At 39.2% G+C, this 27,787-nt stretch overlaps 1 protein-coding gene across 1 annotated transcript in view; it reads left to right on the forward strand.

The window, feature by feature from the left end:
* Positions 1–27,787, forward strand: part of JPH1 (junctophilin 1) — a 620,000-nt gene that overhangs the window by 92,764 nt on the left and 499,449 nt on the right. The window contains exon 3 of the mRNA XM_081501555.1: positions 19,554–19,691. The gene's annotated coding sequence lies outside the window, so the exon portion shown is untranslated. The remainder of the gene's footprint in view (positions 1–19,553; positions 19,692–27,787) is intronic.

Genomic DNA, 27,787 nt, shown 5'->3' on the forward strand with positions numbered 1-27,787 from the left:
TCATCTAATACTATCTGTGATAGTTTTATGTGTCAGCATTGCTTGGCTACGGTGTCTAGTGGTTTGGTCAAACACTAGTTTAGCTGTTTCTGTGAAATGTACTTTTTAAATGTAACTAACACTTACGATCAATCAACTTTAAGTAAAGCTAATTACACTTCATAGTGTGGGTCTCACTCAATCAGATGCAGGCCTAAAGAGTAAAGACTGAGGTTTACCAAAGAAGAAAGAATTCTCCCTCATACTACAACATAGAAATTCTACCTGACCTCCCAGGTTGCTTATCGATTTTTAGCATTTCAGGCTCAACTCTGCAACCTCAATCCTAAATTTCTAACCTACTAGACTGACTTACAGGTTTTAGATTTTCCAGTCTCTAAAATTATATTAAAATAAAGCCAACTTGTTAAAATACATCTCTCTCTCTCCCTTTCTTCCTCTTCACATACACACATGCATATGAATATGCACATATATGTGTAAATGTTTGTGTAACATATTTATAATATAAATGCCGTATTTAATATAGTAGAAACTGTTATGTTATATAAATATAATATAAATTATATAAATATCATATTTATAGTATATGTGGTAGAAATATGTGGACATAAATATCCTATTCTCTCTGTTTCTCTGAAGAACAATGACAAATACAGACTACAGAGTGCTGCCCTACTTTCAAGTGCTGAGGCTGGTGTAGATTTTTATCCTAATTCTATACAGTACTGGATGTCTCAGTGGGAATTCAGGAGAGAAGAAATAATTATGTACCGTGCTGATCTATTAGGGCTTCCCTGGTGGTTCAGATGGTAAAGAATCTGCCTGCAATGCAGGAGACCTGGGTTCGATCCCTGGTGAAGGGAATGGCTTCCCATGCCATTTTTACCTGAAGAATTCCTTGTTACATGCTGTATGCTTGGCACTTCTGTGCCATTTTTTAAAATTTGCTTCCTTTTGTCAGAATTCAGATATTTATTTTGATCTCTATGAAAAGCAAGTCAGTGGGGATCATAATAAATTAATAGCACCAATACTCTCATTTTGTAGCCAGAGATATCAGTCTCACACAGGTTAGGCGTGTCCCTAAGAAAATACCCTGCTAATAAAAATCAATGCCAGGCTTACAAGCTGTATCCATCTGACTTTAAAACTGGTTTATTGCTTTTCTGCCACTTTCCACTATAACATGCCACCTCAACTTGTGCTTAGAATTGAATGTATGATAGCTCATCTCAAAGAACAAGATTAATTTCCATTTCCTGTACCCCCTCCTTATTTCAGGTTCTTATTATCCCTCTACCTCTGGACATCCCACCTGTCTCTGCGAGTGTCCAGTGTAATTATCACTGCCTTTTGAACATTTCCTTATCTCCCCATTATCCCTAACCCAGCAGTCATCTCTGAACCTTAATCACAGAGACTGGCCACACCAGTAACTTGGCTGGATGTTTCATAACTAGTTTCATGTGCATTAGTACAAATATTTAACTCGCCTACTTGATGGTAAGTCCTGGGAATTTCAGGCTTTATACACCAATGAAGATGTCTTGAGTTATGGAAACATTGCCCCATATGAGGCCTTATCTGATGGAAGAGTCACATGTGAACACAGACAGTGACAATATAAGGTGATAACTCACAGCTGGAAAACAGTGGCCCTTCTGCACCTTCAAGAATACCTCACATATAAACAGGCAATCAGTAACTACTTTTTGAACGCAGAAATTAAAACATCCGAGTATTTATTCATGAGATGATTTCTGATAAGTTTCTCGAGAGGTATGCATTTTAAAGGTTGCCACCTGGTGGCTCAGACAGTAAAGAAGCCACCTTCGATACAGAAGAACCAGGTTCGATCCCTGGGTCGGGAAGATCCCCTGGAGAAGGAAGTGGCTACTCATTCCAATATTCTTGCCTGGGAAATCCCATGAACAGAGAAGCCTGGCTGGCTGCAGTCGATGGGGTCCAAAAGAGTTGAACACAATTTAGCGACTAAGCCACTACGTGCACTTTAAAAATTCAAAGTGTGACATGTTTAATTTGAAAAACATGAAAAGAGACATTACCTTAAACTTTTCTTGTGGGAAAGCCGGAATTCTCTTCCTACTGTACTCGGCTGTGCTTATACTTTCCTTCAGAGGTCTAGATTTGAGATTACCATAAAGTTGGCCTTCATTCTGTTTGCATTTTCCATGCCACTAGAAACAGCATTTTCCTGGTATTTCTATTGAAAATAGTTTTGGCTCCTATTATTTGTCTCTCTGGCCACAGGGTGTATGCATGGAGAAGAGGGGGGTAGAAAAGGGGTAACTCTACAGACTGGCAACAGAGTTCTAGAGGAGAATGCTTTCAAACAAACCACACATGGTATTTTCCCAAGCCCCCAAGTGCCTGGATTTCACCTCAGCTGAGAGTAGGGAAATAAAGACAAATGTCAACACCGCTTGCCTTTAGAAAACAGCTCCTTGGTGGTCTCAGTGTAAAGAGTTTGCTTCTAATGCCTTTAGAAAGCATCATTGTAAATAAGTACTTTCAAAGGCCCTCCTTGAATACATTTAGTAACTATGTCCATTTATTTTTAAGGAGAGCCTTTGAGCCTCACTGACCAGTTTCCAAGATACTATTTCTTCTAAAAATTTGGCAGAGAAAAAAGAAGAAGTTACAGCCAGAAAGACCTTTGTTATCCAAGGTCTTTTTATACTAAACGATGCAGAGCAGAGCACATGGAATGTAGACATCCTTTCTTTCACTATTCAAAAGATTCTTACGTGGCTGGAGAAATATGCGCACTATTTCAACCCTTTTTTCAGCTTTTGGAACCTGTTCTCTCTCAGGGTATGTTTTCCCCTTGGCCTCGATTTGTCCTTTAATTTGACAGCAACTCTTAGCCAACAATTTGAAATAGTTTTAAATATTATTTGGTGACAATTTGTTCCATTTTTGAAAACTTGAAAAAAACCTAAAGTCAAAGATATAAAAAGATCATATGGTAAGTTGCCATCAGAACTAAAATGTTCATCTGTCTCTAGTATATTATGCCATAACACTGTATATAAATATTATATACACATGTATGAATATGTATATATATTCCTATACATTTATATATTGGGCTTCCCCAATTGCTCAGTCGGTAAAGAATCCACCTGCAATGCAGGAGACGCAGGAGACACAGGTTTGATCCCTGGGTTGGGAAGATCCCCTGGAGGAGGGAATGGCAATCTATTCTAGTATTCGTGCCTGAAAAATCCCATAAATGGAGGAGCCTGGCGGGTTACAGTCCATGGGGTCACAAAGAGTCAGGCACGACTGAGCACAGCACAGCAGAAGCATATGTATATCTGTATTCAAACAGAGCTGTGGCAAGATAGCATAACCATATAAGACAGATCTAGTATTGAGTCTTAGCTCCATTACTTACCACTTGAGCAAGCAAACTAACCTTCTGAGCCTCACCATTCTCATCTGTGAAATTTGCATAATGATATTCACCTAACTGTTATTATTAGGATAAAATTTAATAACAGGTATACTTACCTATCAGAAAACTTGATTCAAATCAATATTATTGATCAATATTATTGTTAATGTTGCTTTTGCTAAAGGTCCCAGACTTACCTAAGAAGGTAACTGTAAAGGTTATCCTAGTTCAACAGCCCAAAACGATATGAAAGTTTTCCTGGTAACTTTCCAATAAATTTAAAAACAAAATTATTTCTCTTCCCTTGCTTTGACTTCATTGTGCTCACCACCGGTATGATTCCAAATCAAAAGATAGTTGGTCGGCTGGACACCAGGAGAATAAGCATTACTTCACTGGTTAAGTAATGGCTTTGTCCAATTTAATTGAGTAAATTGGCTTTGTCCCAGTGTTATTCCTCATGTCTCCCTATATCATGGTCTTTGGTTTTACAAACCAGTCTCACATTTAGTTAAATCAGTAAGTAAGCAAGTCAATCCCATTTTTAAAACCATCAATTCTATTGCTTTACAAAATTGTGTGTGTGTGTTTTTTCTTTCCCTTTGGACCAATCAATTAGGTTCTAATAATACACTTCATGTGGCTCAATTACACTAAATTTCTCTACCGTTTTCTGTCAAGACAAAAACAGTATTCTTTATTTGACAACTATTAAGAACTATTTTCTTCACTAGTTTGGTTTTCTAGTAACACAGAAATCATGATTAAAGTGTTCAAAAGAGTGACTTGATTTTAAGCAATTATTACTATGGTAATATCACCAAGCGTGAGTTTTGTGTGGACTCACCATTATCTTTCAGTAGCAGTGCAAAGAGCGTTTAGGGATTATCTTTTCCTATAGGAACCTGGTCTTTTCTGTTTCAGCCATATATTTAGGTAGTGTGAAAGCTCTTGCCAGTTCATTTTACTGACAAGGGGTTAAAGGTTTCACTCAGCTCTTCACATTTGAGAGGAAGACATTGGCATGGGTGTTACCTAGACTTGTGGAATGCTTTGATAAGGACTGGCCCATTAACAAAGTAAAATATTTGCCAAGACAGTGTATATCTCCATGTTTACCTTGTATTATAGGCCTCTTTAAGAGTTTTTCCAACACTCCATATTTAATCTATGCTTTGGAGACCTAAAATTCTCATTACTTTTGAGGTCACTGCTTTTGCTCTCTCTATAATCTCTCCACTTTAAATTCAGTGTGTGACTTTAAAATTTGTACCTAGAAATCATATGCATTTCTGTGGTTTATTCCGATGGCCTATGGCCAATCAACACAAAGATTAAGGCTTGAAATGTAACTCTTTTTCCTCATTAGCATAATTGGATATGCTCTGAGGTTGGCACTAAATTTCCTTACCTTCCCAGCTTTTTATTGGAAGAATAAACTTACTAAATGCATTAGACAAAATTTAGTAATTGTGCCAGCATTGTTGCTCTTGTTATTTCAGTGAGAAAATGCTACCTTTGAGGAGGACTCTTTCCAGGAATGGCCAAAAAAAAATAATTAAAATGCTCCTGGTTTTTAGCTGACTTAATTGGGTAATACCAGTAACTCTTTTTGTTCCTCTGTAATATACAAATAATTTCCTTTCTACATCATATGTCATGATGGATGGCACAATACAGGCTAAAATTTCTTGATATTTTCTTGATACTTGGCCATACTTTCCTGATGTGCTCAGTCACTCAGTCATGCTCAACTCCTTGTGACCCTATGGACTATAGCCTACCAGGCTGCTCTGTCCATGGGATTTTCCAGGCAAGAATACTAGAGTAGGCTGCCATTTCCTCTTCCAGATGCTTTCTTGATACTTGCATGTAATAAATGTTATCCCTCATAATAATGAGGTCTGGGAATCTCTTGATTAAAAACTGATGCCTCCCAGTCATACCTAAAATACAGTGATGAAGGTCATTTCATAATGACATTAGCTGGACTAGAAGTGAGGATTAGTGAGGGAATATTGTAAAAATTTTATCATCCTTCATAGTTGATATTTCCACACTGTATATCTCTTACTAGGCTATTCCCCACAATCACTAAAAACAATAAGATATCCAAAGAACATCAACAGTCACTCCTTTTTTAGGAGTTCTCTTTGGTCTTTTGATGGTACAAGTCAATGTGGGATCTTGGAAGCCATCTGAAGACTGCCTACCACAGTCTGCTATTCAGTGTCCAAGGTGTCAGTCATCCAACCTTCTAAAGGGGCCTAAGAATTCATATAATATCCTAGGGAATTCTGCTTGTTTAATTTAATAAAATTCAGACTGGAGATTTAAGTAAAATACTTCTATAAGTGATTTTCTAAGAGGTTGAAATGGGAGATCCTTTTGAATTTGAGTAGTTAAGGAAATTTTCATGATTGTAATAAGGTATAAGTGAACACTTCTGGTCACATTACTGTCTATTAAGCTTAATTTCTACAGCTTGCAAGAGTCCTTTGCATACACTTTTTTTTTTTGTAATTGCACTTTAGCAAATGGTATGTCCTTAGAGATGTGAGAATTGATAGCGTGTGTGCTCAATCACTTCAATCATGTCCACCTCTTTGCAACCGTATGAATGTACCCAGCCAGGCTCCTCTGTCCATGGGATTTTCCAGGCAAGTGGGTCGCCATGCCCTCCTCCAGCAGATCTCCCTGACCCAGGGATTGAACCCATGTCTCCTGCATTGCATGCAGATTATTTACCCCCGAGCCACCAGGGAATCCTGATACTTGACTCAAGTTCTTATAATTAGAGCAACAGTTCTTTTTTTTTAATTTTTAATTTTGTATTGGGGAATAGCCAATTAACAAACAATGTTGTGTTAATTTCAGGTGAATAGCAAAGGGACTCAGCTATACATATACATGTATCCATTCTCCTCCCAACTGCCATCCCTTCCTGAACGAGCCCCCAAGATGAATGGTTGTTGCTGACCTACGGAAAGATGCCAGGATTCTTGGCCTCCAGAAGAGAATTTAATCCAGGGCCAGAGACGAGGCTTGATCGCTCAGAGCTTTTGCGCAATAGAGTTTTTTTAAAGTATAAAAGGGATAGAGAAAGCTTCTGACATAGACATCAGAAGGGGGCAGAAAGAGTACCCCTTGCTAGTGTTAGCAATGGAGTTATATACCTTCTAATTAGCTATTACAATGAATCAAAAAAATGTCTCAAGTTTGTGAAAATTTTACCAGACCTACTCCCACAATTTACATTTTAGGATAACAAGATTAGAGTTTAACAACAGGAAGATCCTCTAGACCTGCTCCCATAATATATGTTCTAAGATATCAGGATTAGTCAGAAGGTTTTCAGGAAGGAAGAACTGTCCTCCAGAGGGATACGTTGTTGTTGTATAATCCCTAGTACAGAGTTTAAACTGAGTTGTGTAATTGACTAAGACTAAGGCTTGTAGAAAAAAATTTGTCCTTTTCTCTTCCTTGAGAATTCCAGACCCCCAATCTCCACTTTGAGAGCCCCAGACCCTTTTCTCCTCCTTGGGGACCCTGAACTTCTTATCAGTCTGACTAGGAGTTGACTCTCTCATCTTCCAGGCTGCCACATAACATTAAGCAGAGTTCCCTGTGCTATACAGTAGGTCCTTGTTGGTTATCCATTTAAAATATAGCAGGGTGTACATGTCGATCCCAAACTCCCTATCTGTCCCTTCCCATATTCCTTCTTCCCCCCAGCCCTTCCTGGCAACCAGAAGTAGAGTAGCAGTTCTTAACTGGGTTGATACTGTTCTCCCCTACTCCCTGTTCCACTCCAATCCAAGACATTTGGCAAGGTCTGAAGATACTCTGAGCCACAGTCAGCTCCCGGTCTTGTTTTTGCTGACTGTATAGAGCTTCTCCATTTTGGCTGCAAAGAATATAATCAACCTGATTTCAGTGTTGGCCTTCTGGTGGTGTCCATCTGTAGAGTCTTCTCTTGTGTTGTTGTAAGAGGGTATTTGCTATGACCAGTGCGTTCTCTTGGCAAAACTCTATTAGCATTTGCCCTGCTTCATTCTGTACTCCAAGGCTAAATTTACCTGTTACTCCAGGTGTTTCGTGATTGCCTACTTTTGCAATCCAGTCCCCCCAAATAGCTGTGAAATGAAGAGAAGCAAAAAGCAAAAGAGAAAAGGAAAGATATAAGCATCTGAATGCAGAGTTCCAAAGAATAGCAAGGAGAGATAAGAAAGCCTTCCTCAGCGATCAGTGCAAAGAAATAGAGGAAAACAACAGAATTGGAAAGACTAGAGATCTCCACAAGAAAATTAGAGATACCAAGGGAACATTTCATGCAAGTTCAGTTCAGTTCAGTCGCTCAGTCGTGTCCGACTCTTTGCGACCCCATGAATCGCAGCACGCCACGCCTCCCTGTTCATCACCAACTCCCAGAGTTTACCCAAACTCATGTTCATCGAGTCGCTGATTCCATCCAGCCATCTCATCCTCTGTCGTCCCCTTTTCCTCCTGCCCCCAATCCTTCCAAGCATCAGGGTCTTTTCCAATGAGTGAACTCTTCGCATAAAGTGGCCAAAGTATTGGAGTTTCAACTTCAACATCAGTCCTTCCAATGAACACCCAGGACTGATCTCCTTTAGGATGGACTGGTTGGATCTCCTTGCAGTCCAAGGGACTCTCCAGAGTCTTCTCCAACACCACAGTTCAAAAGCATCAATTTTTGGCGCTCAGCTTTCTTCCCAGGCCAACTCTCACATCCATACATGACTACTGGAAAAACCATAGCCTTGACGAGACAGACCTTTGTTGGCAAAGTAATGTCTCTGCTTTTTAATATGCTGTCTAGGTTTCACAAAGATGGGCTCAATAAAGGACAGAAATGGTATGGACCTAACAGAAGCAGAAGATACTAAGAAGAGGTGGCAAGAATACACAGAAGAACAGCACAAAAAAGATCTTCACGACCCAGATAATCATGATGGTGTGATCACTCACCTAGAGTCAGACATCCTGGAATGTGAAGTCAAGTGGGTCTTAGGAAGCATCACTATGAACAAAGCTAGTGGAGGTGATGGAACTCCAGTTGAGCTCTTTCAAATCCTGAAAGATGATGCTGTGAAAGTGCTGCACTCAATATGTCAGCAAATTTGGAAAACTCAGCAGTGGCCACAGGACTGGAAAAGTTCAGTTTTCATTCCAATCCCGAAGAAAGGCAATGCCAAAGAATAATCGAACTACTGCACAATTGCACTCATTTCACACGCTAGTAAAGTAATGCTCAAAATTCTCCAAGCCAGGCTTCAGCAGTACGTGAACCGTGAACTTCCAGATATTCAAGCTGGATTTAGAAAAGGCAGAGAACCAGAGATCAAATTGCCAACATCCGCTGGATCATCGAAAAAGCAAGAGGGTTCCAGAAAAACATCTATTTCTGCTTTACTGATTATGCCAAAGCCTTTGACTGTGTGGATCACAATAAACTGTGGAAAATTCTGAAAGAGATGGGCATACCAGACCACTGACCTGCCTCTTGAGAAACCTGTATGCAGGTCAGGAAGCAACAGTTAGAACTGGACATGGAACAACAGACTGGTTCCAAATTGGGAAAGGAGTCCGTCAAGGCTGTATATTGTCACCCAGCTTATTTAACTTACATGCAGATTACATCATGAGAAACGCTGGGCTGGAAGAAGCACAAGCTGGAATCAAGATTGCCAGGAGAAATATCAATAACCTCAGATATGCAGATGACACCACCCTTAGGGCAGAAAGCAAAGAAGAACTAAAGAGCCTCTGGATGAAACTGAAAGAGGAGAGTGAAAAAGTTGACTTAAAGCTCAACATTCAGAAAACTAAGATCATGGCATCTGGTCCCATCACTTCATGGCAAATAGATGGGGAAACAGTAGAAACAGTGTTAGACTTTACTTTTTTGGGCTCCAAAATCACTGCAGATGGTGACTGCAGCCATGAAATTAAAAGACGCTTACTCCTTGGAAGGAAAGTTATGACCAACCTAGATAGCATATTAAAAAGCAGAGACATTACTTTGTCAACAAAGGTCCATCTAGTCAAGGCTATGGTTTTTCCAGTAGTCATGTATGGATGTGAGAGTTGGAGTATAAAGAAAGCTTAATGCCAAAGAATTGATGCTTTTGAACTGTGGTGTTGGAGAAGACTCTTGAGAGTCCCTTGGACTGCAAGGAGATCCAACCAGTCCATCCTAAAGGAGATCAGTCCTGGCTGTTCATTGGAAAGAATGATGTTGAAACTGAAACTCCGGTACTTTGGCCACCTGGTGCGAGGAGCTGACTCATTTGAAAAGACCCTGATGCTGGGAAAGATTGAGGGCAGGAGGAGAAGGGGAGGACAGAGGATGAGATGGTTGGATGGCATCACCGACTCAATGGGCATGAGTTTGGGTGAACTCCGGGAGTTGGTGATGGACAGGGAAGCCTGGCCTGCTGCGGTTCATGTGATCGCAAAGAGTCGGAGGCAACTAAACTGACTGAACTGACTGAAGACTCTGGTTGTTTAAATGACCGATGTTTCAGTCATTTAGTGAGTAGAAGCCAGAAATGTTGCTAGACATCCTGCAAATCATAAGACACACACACACACACACACACACACACACACACACATACACACACACACACATCCTGCCCAAACGGCAATAGTTCTGATACTGAGATGCTTAGAGTTAACATAAAACATGGTTAGGTAGTAGAAGAAGACTTCCTTTCTAAAATTATTCCACTCAATTGCAATTTCACAGTCTCAATATAATCAATGTTCGCAGTATTCATTGGTTTTATATTATTCCTTTAACAAGATATTTTAGGGAAACTCTAATGTTCCAAGCCATTTAATGATGAACAAACACGGACTGTGTCCATGCTCTTATGGAGTTTAAGTCTGGTGGAAGAGTCAGATCAAATTATGAGACTAATGAATAAGCCATTGCAAACAGGAACCTTTAAAGGAATAAAATTTGATTCTATGAGAGTACTTAACCAAGGAAACGCAAATCTGTAGTGCCAGTGAAGGCTCCCTTATGGAAATGGTGATGAAGCTGAGACCTGAAGACTGAACTGGGGAAATGTAGGCAAGAAATATTTCATCTTGGTGACTAGAACACAGAGAAAAGGGGGAGAGGGTCCAGAGGAAGTCAACAAGTCTAGGGTAGGCAGTGCCTCACTGTGAGCCACATTAAAGATGTGATCTTTATACGAAGAATAAGGACAAACTAAACAGTTTTTATGCAGGATTCTCGCAAGATCAGGCTTATTTTAAGATCAGTGGTATTCAGAAATGGTTTTCAGTGACCCAATATCAACCTTGAAGAAAGACTGATGAAATGTCACATTGCTTTGTTGCAGTCTTTTCCTATTCAATAATTTACCAGTAAATTGGATGAAAATATAGATGTGCCAAGCAAATTAATAGGTGGACCAATCCTGGGAAAAAAAACCCTACTATCATAGGCAATAAAATGTTTAAAACCCCAAATTATCTCAACAAACCAGATCATTGAGCTAAAACTAGGCAGATGAAAGCTGGAGAGATACAAGTAAAAACGTCAATTTGGTCTTTTAAATAATTGAGTTTAGAAATTCAGTTATAGGACTGGATTTGGTAGCAGTTCATGTGAAAATATCTAAATGTTTTAATATACTACAAGTCATAATTATGCCATGATTACAGGAAAGAACCAACACAAACTTAAGCTAAAATAAGAAAATCAATAGCCTCTGCAATTGCTAGCCCATGTGGAGAATACTGTAGTCATGTCTGAGTACCACATCAAAAGCAAGACATTCAAATACTACAATACATCCAGATAAAGACAAACTGTACAGTGAAGGGAACTGGAAAAAAAAAAAGATATGAACTGAAAACCATAACAATGTGTTCTGAGTGAGATTTGTGGAGGATTAGAACATATTACCTGGTGGTGTGAAAAGTTCCCCATCATTTGAGAATTCAAACAGAGGCTATAAGCTTATTTTGATTATCTTCCAGAGCCCTCTAAAGGAAACTTCTTAGTTGGAAGGGAGGTTAAACGAAATAGATGAGTTTGGCATTTTTTTCTAATTTGAATAATCACTGAAGTCCGTGAGTGTGAATCCTCAGGTTCATTAGTATCTCTGGCTGCCAAACATCTCAGCTCTATATGTGCAGGCATGTGTGCTCATTCACTTTAGTGTCTGACTCTGTGATCTATGGACTGTAGCCCACCAAGTTCCTCTGTCCATGGGATTTTCCAAGCAAGACTACTGGAGTGGGTCACCATGTCCTCCTCTAGAGAATGTTCCCAACCCGAGGACTGAAACTGCATCTCCTGTGTCTACTGCATTGCAGGTGGATTCTTCACCACTAAGCCACTGGGGAAGCCTGAACTGTCTCTATACATGTGGTAAATGTCTCACTTAATGAATCTTGGTGGGAGACAGAGACTTCCTCTCACTAGAGAAACTGAAAGTGGCAAATCCTTACTTTCACAACTTCCCTAGCATGGAGGACATAGAGTTTATAATTTCACTTTAGTCAATCAGAGGTGTCTGCACTGGACTTTGCAGAGTGGGCTGACAAAGCAAAAGAAGAATCTCTTTGGGGGGCTCCATCAGATCCGGAAGCAATCACAGCAGCTGAGCCATGGGCAATGACAGAGGTGCCGGTCTCACTTGAAGCCTTCTTTATGGTCCTGGCTGCGGCCCAGCCTCCCTGGCTGTTGATTATTTTCCAAGCCCATTGCTGTGCTTTGTCTAAGATTCTGTGATTTTTCCCAATATCACTTTAACAAATATCTTTTTAGCTTAAATCATCCAGATTTGGTTTCTGTTCCTCACAATGGCAAACTTTGATTGGTATAACCTCCAATGTGTATTTTGCTTAATGTTAAAATCCATTTTTACGAGGTGCAGAAAGACATGTCAGATTCTGTAGTGAGGACCCCCAATCATTACATTCAGTTTTACAAAGGGAGTGGACCCCAGGTCTTTTCCCTGACTCTGGGAACCCTAAGCCAGATCAATAACACAGATATAAAACGAAGAGAGGAGAGGGATAGGTGAGAATATTGTTGAATATATTTACAGTTGATTCTTGTTATTCATGGATCTTGTATTTGCAAATTTATCTACTAACTAAAAGTTATTTATAACCTCTAAATCAAGAGTTGCTTCACTTTTGTAATCATTCCTCAAGAAATGTAGAACAGCAAAAAATTTGAGTCACTTTGTGAGCCCATCCCCAGCTGAACTCAAGGCAATGCTCTGCCTTCTTATTTTAACTCTCATACTGTAAACAAGTGTTCTTTTCATATCTAGTGCTATGCTTTTCTGTTTTGTGTGTCTTTTGTGGTTGATTTCATTGTTATTTTTTAATTTAAATTTATTTTTAATTGGAGGATAATTGCTTGACAATATTGTGTTGGTTTCTACCATAAATCAACATGAATCAGCTACAGGTACAAATATGCCCCCTCCCTCTTGAACCCCCCATCACCTCCCACCCCATCTGACCCCTCTAGGTTGTTGCAGAGCACCAGATTTTTGAGCTCCTTGCATCAGACAGCAAATTTCCATTGGCTGTCTAATTTTACATATGATAATTATATATTTTAGTGCTTCTCTCTCAATTCGTCCCACCATCTACTTCCCCCTCTACACCCGTGTCCATAAGCCTGTTCTATGTCTGTGTCTCCGCTGCTGCCCTGCCGACAGGTTCATCACTACCATCTTTCCAGACTGCATATGAGATTCCATAAAATGATGGGAGGCATAGCACCAAAGTGCTGTTCAGTTTTCTAAGCACAGGCTATGATGTGCTTTATGGAGAAAATACATGTGTTAGATAAGCTTTCTTCAGGTACTTGTTATAGTTCTGTTGGTGGATTCAACATTAATGAATCAACAGCATTAAATAAGGGGTCTTTGCACAGATGTATGGAACAGTCTTTTGGACTCTGTGGGAGAAGGCGAGGGTGGGATGATCTGAGAGAAGAGCACTGAAACATGTATATTATCACATGTGAAACAGATCGCCAGTCCAGGTTTGATGCATGAGACAAGTGCTCAGGGCTGGTGTGCTGGGATGACCCAGAGGGATGGGATGCTGAGGGCGGTGGGAGGGATGTTCAGGATGGGGATCACACATAAACCTATGGCTGATTCATATCCATGTATGGCAAAAACCACTACAATATTGTAAAGTAATTAGCCTCCAACTAAAATAAATAAATTTTAAAAAATAAATAAATAAATAAGGGGTCTTTAAACAGAAAAACAAATAAAACAAGGTTATATATTGAAAAGGTTATAAATGAAAATGTGACCAGAGATTCAGGAACCTTATTCCATATTTCCCCAAGTGTTTGTGGTGTCTTTGTGGAATGAACATCACCACCACAAATAATGAGAATTGGCTGTATGTAGAGACAATATTTTCTGTGCTGTGAGTTCTCATCACACCACAGGGTAAGAGGGAAAAGTGGACTTCTCTCATCTCATGCCTAGGAAGGGGGCCCTCATAAGGCTGTCTAAGTGTTAGTTGAGTGTTTCTCAAATCTCCAGGCATGATGAACCGATGTCTGACCCCAGGACATCAAGATGATAGAGAACGTGGGCTGGAGACTGCAGTGGTGACATGCAAGTGTTGCTGGTTACTGCCTGGGTGGCAAAGCATAGAATAAGTGGGTGTTTCCTTGTGGGTGGGTGGTGGGCACACACTAGAGAGAGCTTGCCAGAACACATCTACCTTAGGTCCTGTCCAGTAAGATTATTTCAGGAATTAAAGAGCCTCTGCAGGAAAAGGGTAAATATGCACTGCCAGCTAGACCAGGAGCTACAGACTGAATTAAAGCGCCACATAAAATTTAAAAACTACAGGAGAGAGACGGCACAAAACTGCTGGAAGATCCACAAGGTGTCCTTGGACAGAAAGAGTCAGTTTACCAAGTCCAGATAGCGTGAAGCTCTACTGTAGCAGAAAGGCTTATTCTGTCACTTTTTATTTTCTCCCACTTCTCCCCTGGCTTCAAACATGGTGGGAGTTTGGAAAAACAGATAGCGAGAGAAAGCCAAGAAGCTCAAACGGGGAAGCAGAGAAGCTAATATAACTTCCTGTCCCCTTAAAGATCTCCAGTCCAGAGCAGGATCAAGCTGGGGTGGTGTGGTTTAAGACCAAGTATGTGGTTCAGTTTTTCATATGCATGGAAGTAGGCATTTAAATGTCTGAATCAAGATCACATTTGTGACTTAATGTGTCATTAGAGCTCTCATAGACCTGCCAGAGCTTTTATACAGGAACCCCCCGGCTGGATGGGATTGGTTAGGAAACAAGAATTGAATTGTGGTTTAATTAAGTTGGGCTTTCCTGGTGGCTCAGACAGTAAAGAATCTGCCTGCAATTTAGGACTCAGGTTTGATCCCTGGGTCAGGAAGATGGCTCTAGTGCTGGGGTTGAATTCTGCTTCACTCCATGATCACTGTGGCTAAGTTTGGTGTGATTAAACACCTCACTAAATTTGAATTCAGTCACAAATGAAGTGGAGATGACATTAGTATTTTAGAAATAGAGATTTGTTAAGGATTGTCTTCAGACCAAACCCAGACAAAAGGACAGTGGCATGCCTGGAATCTGGCTGTCCTCTCAGATCCTGCAGGATACGGTCCGCATGAACAGTATCACCAGAAACAACATGCTCCTTAGGGAGGGAAGGGCCAAGTCAAGTCAAGACAGAGCCTTTCTTCCTGTGTGGTGCCCTGCTACCAATATGCTTCTGTGTTCTTGCAAAGTGAAAGGAGGCACTTCCCTGGTGGGCCAGGGGCTAAGATTCCACACTCCCAATGCACAGCATCTGGGTTTGATTCTTGGTCAGAAAACTAGATTCCAGAAGCTCTAACTGAGAGTTCACAAGCCACACCTAAAAGATCCCACATTTGTTTGGTGCTGCCACATAAATAAATATTTTTTTTTTAGTGTAAAGGAGAATTCAATCTACTCTAACCATGGATTTGTATGGAGTCTCTTCCCAAGAAACCATGACCCTCCTGAACTGTTGCAAGAAAGCACTCCCTAGGATAGTGTGAGGATCCAATAAAATAGAAATAATGCATACCAACTTCTTCATTTGCATTTATATGCATTTATTCAAATGCATTCTTATGCATTTGGCATATAATAAATAACTTAAAATTAACCTAAAATTATCAGTATAATTAATATGGTTTTCATTTTTTATGTCCAGTGGTTAATTCATTTAAGTCTTTTTTCCAGTTCAACTGGTTATCAGAAAATACAGACGAAAGAGGCATGTAGGAACTATTTTTAATAACCTCCCTCCCCATGGCCAAGTTAATTCTCCAACCATCAAAGATTTTCACATTTTATAGTTTGCTATTATTGGTAGCTTTACAGCGATGTTCCTTAGTTCTGCCCTTGGATAGCACAAGAAGATATTTCTTATGTCTACCAAATTTTCTCTCAATAAAATTTTAACATGTTACTTTTTAATGCTTATAGAGATATAAAATTGGATAGTAATCGAAACATAGGAGCTTACCCCTCCCCACATGTCATTATCTAGACTCTTATGTATGTGTTGCTACTAAGTTGCTGCAATTCTTATTCAGGCTAAGAAACCTACTTCACATGCATGGAAATAGGCATTTTACTTTACTGATTTTCCATCAATTTATCCTTTCATTTATTCCAGTCTTTTCACTTTTAATTTATAATGTTTTGCCAAACTTGGATATAATATTTTAGAAGTTTTGACCACTGTGAAGGATAATGAAAGAATTATTTCTTAGCATTTAAATAATGTACTTATTTTATATCTTCCATATAATAATAGTTATAATATTATATGTATTATAAAATGTTATATTAAATATCATATTTTTAAAAGCAAGCATCCCTTTAGCAATCATTAGCTGGCCACACATTCACATGGGTTTCATTAGCTCAAGTCTGAGTTTATCAATATAGTGTCTTACACTGAATTGAGTATTTAACTTGAATGTTTAATTTTCACTTTAATGGAGTCTACAACTAGGATCCAAAACAAAAAGCATAAGCAGAAGAGAAATTTAAAACGCAGTTAAATGATTGAGAAGAAATCAAAACTGTACATGAGAAAGTATCCAAATTTCACTGTAACAACCTAGATCCAAGAAGGAAGAGAAATGAAACGGGAAAGCATTCATCTTGATTTCTCTGACGTGTGGTAATTCTCTGGAAAGAGAAGCTGTTCAAAGGAATTCAAACATCAAAACACTTCATTTACCCAACCTTTAGGTACAATAGGAAAATAACCTTACTTAAAATGGAACCAACTTTGACCTTTTGGCTGATCTGAGGGCAACTTAATTTTATAAATGCATTTTAGTTACAAAAGTTTTAATTCTTCCCAAATGATCTTTTATCTATTAAAAAAATGGAGAATCAAGTTAAATCATAGTTCTTAAGAATATGAGTCTTAGTTCTAATGAAATTTGAATCTGAGACTTGAACTGTCATATGAACTCAGGGAGCCTCCTGTAGTCTACAAAATCTAATCAGCTCCTGGAAAAATAAATGCATTCAGGATTACTTTTTTTAAGTCAAAATTTGAAGTGGATGAAAAAAAAAAATTCCAAGTACTCCCAGTAATCGTAGAAACAAATCTCAAGATACTTTAGAAACAATTTTTTTTTAACTTGCAATGTAGTCCCAGGTCACTAAGGGAACAAAATAACACCACTGTGTTTTATTATTTAATTGTTCAAAGGCATTGGAAAAAAATATCTTATATACTCCACAGGCTCACCTCATTCCTCTTTGCATTGGCAGATCAAATACACTTGACAATGACTACATCACACACAGTCAGAAACTGGGTTAAGATTCTTGAAGATGCTATTAAAGAAAAAGAAAGGAATGTTGGAACAAATTTATGACCAGATCAAAACATCAAGAAATATCAAATTCTTCTTCCATAGTGAAAATGAATGAGCATTTGATATATGGCCAAGGAAAAAAGGTCATTACAAATTTCAGTACTGACTTGCAGAAGGGTACAGTATAACAGGGGCTTCCCTGGTGGCTCAGAGAGTAAAGCGTCTGCCTGCAACGTGGGACACCTGGGTTTGATCCCCGGGTCGGGAAGATCCCCTGGGGAAGGAAATGGCAACTCATTCCAGTACTCTTGCCTGGAAAATTCCACGGACAGAGGAGCCTGGTACCCTACAGTCCATGAAATCTCAAAACGTTGCACACGACTGTGCAACTTCACTTCACAGTATAGCAGAGGAATGAAAAGTCATTACTATGCATATTGAAGAATATTCCTCGGTGCTATAATTAAAAAGCAGTATTTCTTTATATAATTCACCTTGTCATCCTCTTTATATAAGTCCTGTCTGATAATAAAATCTCAAAAAGAGGTGTTTTGTATAATTCACCTTGATATTTCTATTTTCTGAAATATTATCTACCTTATAGATAATTCTCAATATATGCTTATTAAATTGACAGTAATATTTCATATTGATATCTGAAATTCTAAAGAGTATAAATACTTTAATGTAGAAAAATAGACTTGAAGCCAGAAAGCCTGGGTTCTCACTTTTCAACAAACTAATTTTATGTCTGTTCTGTATTAAATAAGAATAATAAAAGAGAAATACAATAAAAATGTAAATGGCTCAAAAAAATGAGTGAAATGATAAATTAAAATGTGATACACCAGAATAATAGCATACAACTTCAAGAAGAATTACATAATAAGGAAGAAAATATAGTTATTTGTCTAAATTAGAAATAGACCATTTGTCATGAAAATATTTACTCTTTGTCGGCTGAAGTTTTGGGACACTTTCAGTTTTGAAGTCTTGAGGGAACCTCTTATCGCAAAGACCAGCCATGATAACCCAAATCAGCTGTTAGAAGCATGGAAGCATGAAGGAAAGCGGTGAAATATAAAATACTGACAGCATCTTGCTTAATTTTTGCTAGGGAAAGCTGTTTCTAAAGAATGGTAGGATTGTAGGTTTGTGGTTAATTTTTTGAAATTATTTTGTTTTGGTTATCTATAATTTCTCAATACTCACTTCATGGGAAATAGATGGGGAAACAGTGGAAACAGTGTCAGACTTTATTTTTTTGGGCTCCAAAATCACTGCTGATGGTGATTGCAGCCATGAAATTAAAAGACGCTTACTCCTTGGAAAGAAGGTTATGGCCAACCTAGATAGCATATTTAAAAGCAGAGACATTACTTTGCCAACAAAAGTCCGTCTAGTCAAGGCTATGGTTTTTCCAGTGGTCATGTATGGATGTGAGAGTTGGACGGTGAAGAAAGCTGAGCGCCGCAGAATTGATGCTTTTGAACTGTGGTGTTGGAGAAGACTCTTGAGAGTCCCTTGGACTGCAAGGAGATCCAACCAGTCCATCCTAAAGGAGATCAGTCCTGGGTGTTCATTGGAAGGACTGATGTTGAAGCTGAAACTCCAATACTTTGGCCACCTCATGCGAAGGGTTGACTCATTGGAAAAGACCCTAATGCTGGGTAGGATTGGGGGCAGGAGGAGAAAGGGACGACAGAGGATGAGATGGTTGGATGGCATCACTGACTCGATGGACATGGGTTTGAGTAGACTCCGGGAGTTGGTGACGGACAGGGAGGCCTGGCGTGCTGCAATTCATGGGGTCGCAAAGAGTCGGACACGACTGAGTGACTTAACTGAACTGAACTACATTACTTATTTAAAAAGCAAACACAAAGGCATTTAAATAGGGATAATTGTTGGAAGCACCCCCATCTGTAAAACAGAAGGGACTTTATTGTTAAACAAGGAAAAGGCAGTGCTATGCAGACTATCGTTTCAATATAGAGCATTAATACAAGTTAGGTGTAGATTTGCAGAGAGTTTTCTGGTATGGCAGAAATAACAATTATTTACCAGTATCCATGCCCTCCTCTTTTTCCAGATACATGGAAGAATCACACTTCCCCACCCTTTTGAAAGTGAGCATGGCCATATGATTTGTTCTGGTGAATAAAATAAGAACAGAGGTCATGAGTCGCACCTCTAGGTAGAAGCATTAAGAGCTGATGTACAACTCTGCTTGTTCTCTTTCCCAGTTCCTGACAAAGAGGTCGAGTTTTGGACATTGTGTAGCATAAGATGGCACAGTGTCACTCAGCCTGGGTCACGAGATTGGTGTGTAGAAGACCATTGGTCCCGCAGCAGACACTACGTGACCAAGAAATAAACCTTTGGTAGGTAAGCCACGAAATCAGGGTGTTGTCTGTAACTGCATCACCTAGACTTATCTGATTAATGTAGCAGGCAGATGTCATAGCCCAAAATATAAAAGGTTTGAGTTTGGAATGAGACCTTTAAAAGTGGTTAAAGTGAAAACCCAATGATAATCTATGGCAGGGATCAAGAGTAAAGCTTACCTGATAAAGTGAGTTGTGAATCATATGGTACAAATCAGCCCACATTTGAATTCAAGCTTTGCTACTGGTCAGTGTAGTTTTCGGCAAGGTTACTTCACATCTCTCAGTCTATTATCCCATTTGTAAAATAGAAATAATAATCTACGAATAGATTCGGGTTATATCTCTCTTGAAATGATATCCAAAGAGTTTAGTACAGCTGATCCTCCATGCATTTTTCCTTCTTCCCATGTTTTCCTTCATTAATATGAGTACGTATCACATTCCAGGAAAGGAGAGGTAATATTCTAGGCTCTGAGCCTACAGCAATGGACAAAACAAAAAAATCTCTTCCATACACAGCAATGAGATGCAAAAAGCCACACTTCAATTGGAGGAATTATATATCAGTGATTTCCCTCTGGGGATATTCAATACGACCTTCCTTTAAAAGCTTTTTAACATTCAGTATAATATGTAGACTAGATGAAAAGTTTACCTTTGTTTGGTGGGAAGTAAGACCAGACTTCCAGTTGTAGAAAATAAGAAACGGTACCTACACCCTCAGTTATATAGCTACAGCCTCCGTTTCTGGCACAGAGCCTAACCAAAAGCAGAAATGCTCTCACATCTTACTGAATGAGTGAATAAATGAGTGAACAAATTAAGTATACACCAACACAGAGAAGAGAATGAAGTGTGATCATTGTGGCCTATGTTATTCCTCTTGTTCATTCACTCATGCATATAACATTCAAGCTCTGCTTTGGGTGTTGAAGGTAGAGCAGTGAATGAAAGCAAGTCCTATCACCACTGAGCTTACTTACACTCTCTAGGTCATTAAAATTAGTTTTGATGACAGGTTGGTGGGTGGGCCCATTTATGTTGTGAAAATCAGCCTATTCAGTGATCCCACTTCAGTAGACTATGGTAAATTGGAGTGTCATCAGAGATTAGTCTAAATACTTATAAAATAGTTGGCAGACTAGCACAAGATTTACTGTGTCTGTGGTTTCATTTTTTTGTTAAAAATGAGTACTGAGATTTGCATTCAAACTACATTGCTACATCTGTCATTTGTTGCCACATTATTAGCCCATGTGTTAGTAATTAAGAATGCTTTGGCTCGAGACGAAAAATGATTAATCAGGTTTGTTCTCATAACAGTGACTTAATCTTCTGCTTTTGTTGGAAATAAACAATAACAAAAGCAAAGAGTCAAACCTTAAAGTAAACTGTATGGTGCCTTGAAGGTAAACAAATCAACTGTTTCCACATAAATTGTGTGTGGGGGGTGAGGGTGGGGTAGTGGGAAGGAGTGATTTAACTGCAATCACTTCATGTCCTACAAATAAGTGAGTTATTGTTCTGCCCTGGGTGCTAGATATGGAACTTCCTGACAGGGTCTTGTTTGCTCCATACATTCTCATCTGCTTTGCAGAGATGGTAGAATACTGAGTATAAAAGCTATAGAGAAGGCAGACAGTTTCTACCTATTTTTACTCCAAAAGCATTGTAAAGAGCTAGTATAATATATAGAGTGATTTGGCCTATTTCTACTAACTATTTTCAACATTTAAAAATTACATTTATATTGAAATGGAAGAGATCTAATCCAGCCTTTAAAATATATTCATAAACATAAGATCTGCCAGATGCATGTAGCTAAAAGACTTTTGGTGAAGTGCCAAAACTCTGGATTTATATAGCAATATTCCAAACAGCAAAATATTGGGTTTGCCAAAAAGTTCATTTGGACTTTTCTGTAATAGATTATGGAAAAATATGAATGAACTTTTTGGCCAACCCAATATTACTGGGAGATTAAGTCAGGTCCATGCTCAGTGTTTAGCACCGTGCATCACACAAAATGCATAGAACATTTTCAATAGATGTTAGCTATTTTTATGGTTATTAAGGTTTCTCTTTAATTATAGGAGAAAGAATACACTAACATAAAAAGAAGTCATGTATCTTATCCATAATCAGAAACTGAATAATTATAATCAGAACTGAATTATCTTTTGATGACTCCTACAACAATAGAGTAACATTAAGAACTTTTATTATTACTATTGTAACAAAGTAAGTTTAGCAGTAATACTTATTTTGCCACAATCATTAAATTTCTAATCTCTAGTAACAAATGACTTTTAAAATCTTCATCTTCTCACTCTGTACATGAAACATCATATTCCAATCTTCAGTCTTACTTCTAGGGATGTTAAGTTTGCTGCTTTCACCATTGTTTTTTTAATGTACAAGTGTAAACTTAATATGGAACTGTGAGAGAGGCTGCCAGTCAATATCCTTCACATCAAAATTACATGCTGGTGTTGGATTCTAAGTAATGCAGTGGATGGGGCCTAGAGGCATCTCTACAAGCCTAGTCATCTCCAAAGCAAGGCTTCATGCCACAGAATGTAAGGAGTGAAAATGAAAGTCAGTCATGTTGGACTCTTTGCGACCCCATGGCTCCTTTGTCCATGTGATAAACCAGGCAAGAATACTGGAGTGGGTAGCCATTCGCTTCTCCAGGGGATCTTCACTCATCCGGGTATGGGTCTCCCGCATTGCAGGTAGATTCTTTACCATCAGAGCCACCAGGGAAGCCCAGAAGAAAGCAAACCAAATCAATCCTGGGCCAGGCTCCAGTATTGATACAGCCCAGAACGTTAAACTTTCTGGGTGCAGTAATACAGCACTGACAGCTTTAGATCATTTGCCCAACTTGAGTAAGCCACTGTCTTTACTTGTCATGGCTGTTGTAAAAGAAGGTGAAAACCTGAGCCCAGCATCAGCTTGACATGCTATCCTGATTTCCCCCAAATTGAGAGATACTACAGATTTGCTCAATTATCTCTAGGGGTTGAAAATGGTATTTGCTAATGCATCAACTACAAAAATAGTCATTTACAAAGTTCTACTGTACAGAAGACTTAACCCCTGAAGATAAGAGAAATCAAAATTCAGAAGAAGCATGTGATATTGTGTCTGCCCATCAAAATGTATTTCGAATAAAACTTCAGCACTTAAGTACAAAGGGATTAAAGCAAGTTCTTGAAGAATAGACTTCCACAGAGTTAGGTCTGAAACATAATTCTCTACTTGAGCTCATTTATTATTGAAAAGCATCAGCAACCTCAATAAATATTTCCCATGCTAAATAGGTACAATAAAGCAATAAGTAAGATATATGTTAGGGAAGAAAATTGCAATGTCATTATCTAAATCCAGTGGAGACAGACTTCTATTAAAATGTTAACTTTAGCTTTGAAGATAGTTTCCAAATATTGTTAGGTCTGAAAAAGTATTATTTAGCCACAAACTATGTAGTAGCCTTGCCCACAGCTATAGTGAGTATTATATGCCTCGCCACCCCTACCTCCCTCCATCTACCATCTGGACTTTTTAACTAATTCCCCATATCAATATGTTAACCTAAATAGACAAGAGATCCTGCATCACTATAGGCATTAATAGTTCAAATTTCAGACTGTTTCCTTCTTTATATTTTTCAAAATTGACACTTTTTTTGCTATTCTGATATTTAATCCCCTTGTTTTCCCATCATTCATCCTCTTCTTTTCTTTTTATATTTGTTTTTTATATTTGCTCAATAAATTGCATTTACTTTCAGTTTCTGGTATTTCTTTTTTGTACCTTAAATTTTCCATTTTTCCATCTCACTCTCATAGTTTTTTTCTATGACCCACCTTCTCTAAACTGATCTCTGGATTTTGCATCTAACTTCTTTAGTTACCTAAGACCTTAAGACCCCAGTGAATACCTTGGAAATTCCACTACCTCTAGCTTTTGCCATGTAGATAAAATCCACTGATTTGGAATAACAGGAACACAAGCCTCTGTTCAGAGAGTTCAACACCAACACTGACCAACCAAACACTGATCCAAAAGCACAGAAAAACTTACTACATTTTTGTTAGTGTTTAGGCTGGTTTCCATTAGCACAGCTCTGCTTTCTTTTATGCTTTGCATATTTGGACCAGCAACTATTTTCATAAGTATACTAGCTGCAGCTTATTAAAATTAAATGCAAAAACCTATCACCCATATCTTGGTTTCTAATATTCTCTCCAATAAAAAGAGCCAGAAATTCTTGAGGTGTGGGTTGCTTTTAGGGCTACAGTAAGAAACATAGAAAAGTGAGCCTGGACCATTTGTAGTGCCAGAAAATGAAAAAGAAAATCTAAATTAATGGTGCTATGTTAAAGGGACACAGAACCCAACTAAAAGAGTTCCCAGTGGCCAATAAGAAATAGCTGAGCAAGAAATAAAATAAGTAGTATTGTATTATAATCCAAAAATGTAAAATAAGTATCCATCCATGAGTTCATTGTTGCTGTTCAGTCACTAAGTTGTGTCCGACTCTTTGTGATCCCATGAACTGCAATATGTCTCTGCTTCTCTGTCCTTTGCTATCTCCCAGAGTTTGCTCAAACTCATGTTCATTGAGTCGGTGATGCTATCTCATCCTCTGTCACTCTCTTCTCCTCTTGCCCTCAATCTTTCCCAGCATCAGGGTCTTTTCCAGTGAGTCATCTCTTTGCATCAGATGAATCCATAAAAAATGATTAATTGATAAATAAATGAGGAAAGACAAGTCTTCTATACATGAGAATCCCAAATAATTTATGTACATATTCTGCCCTCAAGGAGGAGGAAAATAACTCTCTGCTATTTAGGTATTAGCTGTGACTTCCTACCAAAGAGTGCAGTATGAAAAGAGGGGAGATAGAGGAATTTACAATGGAGAAAACTGACACACACTTCCTCAGCCAGGATCAACATCATTATCAACAGTGATGTTGTATTGTTATTAGCATACACTCTTGACATGATGTGATGAAATAGCACTTTACTTTTATTGTCTTCTTCCATATATATGTATATATGTGTGTGTGTGTGTGTGTGTGTGTGTATAAATATATATATGATTCTAGTCTAATTGTGAAAAAAAATCAGACAGATTCCAGTAGAAGGGCATTCTAAACAAACAAACAAATCCTGAACAGTACTCCTTAAAACCGTCAAGGTCACCAAAAGGAAGGAAAATCTCAGACTTTGTCACAGCCAAGGAGAACCCAGGAATCCAAGAAGACATGATAAATAAATATGATGTCCTGTATGGTATCTTGGAACAGAAAAGGTAGGTAAAAACTAAGGAAGTCTGAATAGGGTATAGATTTCAGATAACAGTCATGTATCAATATTGATGCATTTATTGTAACATACGTACTATATCCGGAGAAAGCAACGGCAACCCACTCCAGTGCACTTGCCTGGAAAATCCCACAGATGGAGGAGGCTTGTGGGCTGCAGTCCATAGGGTCGCTAGGAGTTGGACACGACCGAGCGACTTCCCTTTCACTTTTCACTCTCATGCATTGGAGAAGGAAATGGCAACCCACTCCAGTGGGTTCTTTCCTGGAGAATCCCAGGGACAGAGGAACCTGGTGGGCTGAGGTCTATGGGGTCGCACAGAGTCGGACACGACTGAAGCGACTTAGCAGCAGCAGCAGCAGCAGCAGCAGCATGTACTATATCAGCACAAGATGTTAAATATAGGGGAAACTCTGAGAGGGATGTATGACTGATGCTGTACTGTCTTCCAGATTTTTCTCTCATTCTAAACCTAATATCTGTCTGAGGAGGCCTTACAGATAGCTGAGAAGAGAAGAGAAGCGAAAAGCAAAGGAGAAAAGGAAAGATATTCCCATCTCAATGCAGAGTTCCAAAGAGTAGCAAGGAGAGATAAGAAAGCCTTCCTCAGCGATCAATGCAAAGAAATAGAGGAAAACAACAGATTGGGAAAGACTAGAGATCTCTTCAAGAAAATTAGAGATACCAAAGGAACATTTCATGCCCGATAGAGCCTATCGAGCAAGATAGGCTTGATAAAGGACAGAAATGGTATGGACCTAACAGAAGCAGAAGATATTAAGAAGAGGTGGCAAGAATACACAGAAGAACTGTACAAAAAAGATCTTCATGACCCAGATAATCATGATGGTGTGATCACTCACCTAGAGCCAGACATCCTGGAATGTGAAGTCAAGTGGGCCTTAGAAAGCATCACTACGAACAAAGCTAGTGGAGGTGATGGAATTCCAGTTGAGCTATTTCAAATCCTCAAAGGTGATGCCGTGAAAGTGCTGCACTCGATATGCCAGCAAATTTGGAAAACTCAGCAGTGGCCACAGGACTGGAAAAGGTCAGTTTTCATTCCAATCCCAAAGAAAGGCAATGCCAAAGAATGCTCAAACTACCGCACAATTGCACTCATCTCACACGCTAGTAAAGTAATGCTCAAAATTCTCCAAGCCAGGCTTCAGCAATATGTGAACCGTGAACTTCCAGATGTTCAAGCTGGTTTTAGAAAAGGCAGAGGAACCAGAGATCAAATTGCCAGTATCTGTTGGATCATCGAAAAAGCAAGAGAGTTCCAGAAAAACATCTATTTCTGCTTTATTGACTATGCCAAAGCCTTTGACTGTGTGGATCACAATAAACTGTGGAAAATTCTGAGAGATGGGAATACCAGACCATCTGACCTGTCTCTTGAGAAACCTGCATGCAGGTCAGGAAGCAACAGTTAGAACTGGACATGGAACAACAGACTGGTTCCAGATAGGAAAAGGAGTCCGTCAAGGCTGTATATTGTCACCCTGCTTGTTTAACTTATATGCAGAGTACATCATGAGAAACGCTGGGCTGGAAGAAACACAAGCTGGAATCAAGATTGCCGGGAGAAATAGCAATAACCTCAGATATGCGGATGACACCACCCTTATGGCAGAAAGTGAAGAAGAACTAAAGAGTCTCTTGATGAAAGTGAAAGAGGAGAGTGAAAAAGTTGGCTTAAAGCTCAACGTTCAGCAAACTAAGATCATGGCATCTGGTCCCATCACTCCATGGGAAATAGATGGGGAAACAGTGTCAGACTTTATTTTGGGGGGCTCCAGAATCACTGCTGATGGTGACTGCAGCCATGAAATTAAAAGACCCTTACTCCTTGGAAGGAAGGTTATGGCCAGCCTAGATAGCATATTTAAAAGCAGAGACATTACTTTGCCAACAAAAGTCTGTCTAGTCAAGGCTATGGTTTTTCCAGTGGTCATGTATGGATGTGAGAGTTGGACGGTGAAGAAAGCTGAGCGCTGAAGAATTGATGCTTTTGAACTGTGGTGTTGGAGAAGACTCTTGAGAGTCCCTTGGCCTGCAGGGAGATCCAATCAATCCATCCTAAAGGAGATCAATCCTGGGTTTTCATTGGAAGGACTGATGTTGAAGCTGAAACTCCAATACTTTGGGCAGCTCATGCGAAGAGTTGACTCATTGGAAAAGACCCTAATGCTGGGTAGGGTTGGGGGCGGGAGGAGAAGGGGAGGACAGAGGATGAGATGGTTGGATGGCATCACCGACTCGATGGACATGGGTTTGGGTGGACTCCGGGAGTTGGTGATGGACAGAGAGGCCTGGCGTGCTGCGATTCATGGGGTCGCAAAGAGTCCTACACGACTGAGTGACTGAACTGAACTGAAACCTAATATAAATTTAAATCTAGAAAATAAATTCTGTTTACAAATTGTTGCACTACCAATGAGGAATGAAGAGAACAAGAAGATTTCTAGGAGTCGTCACTGGGAGACAGTTCAGAGCAGAAAAGAGGCATCTTCAACAAAGGATGGATCCCAGAGATGTCCCAGGAATATGGGGCTAGCTTGGAGAGAGTCTGTACTTTGATGAAAAAGAGGTTAATGCCTGCCCTCTCCCATGGGAGGGCTGCATCAGGGCTGGCTTTCTGTCTACAGCACTCCCACCCATGTACTGCTTCACAGCTCAACATTACCTTCACATTCTCAGAGCAGCTTTTGCACACCTTCACATGAGGTTAGGTCTCCCAGTACTGC

The sequence above is a fragment of the Giraffa tippelskirchi genome, chromosome 6 (assembly GCF_054371585.1).
Source record: "Giraffa tippelskirchi isolate mGirTip1 chromosome 6, T2T-mGirTip1v1.2.pri, whole genome shotgun sequence".
In the NCBI taxonomy this organism is placed as follows: Eukaryota; Metazoa; Chordata; class Mammalia; order Artiodactyla; family Giraffidae; genus Giraffa; species Giraffa tippelskirchi.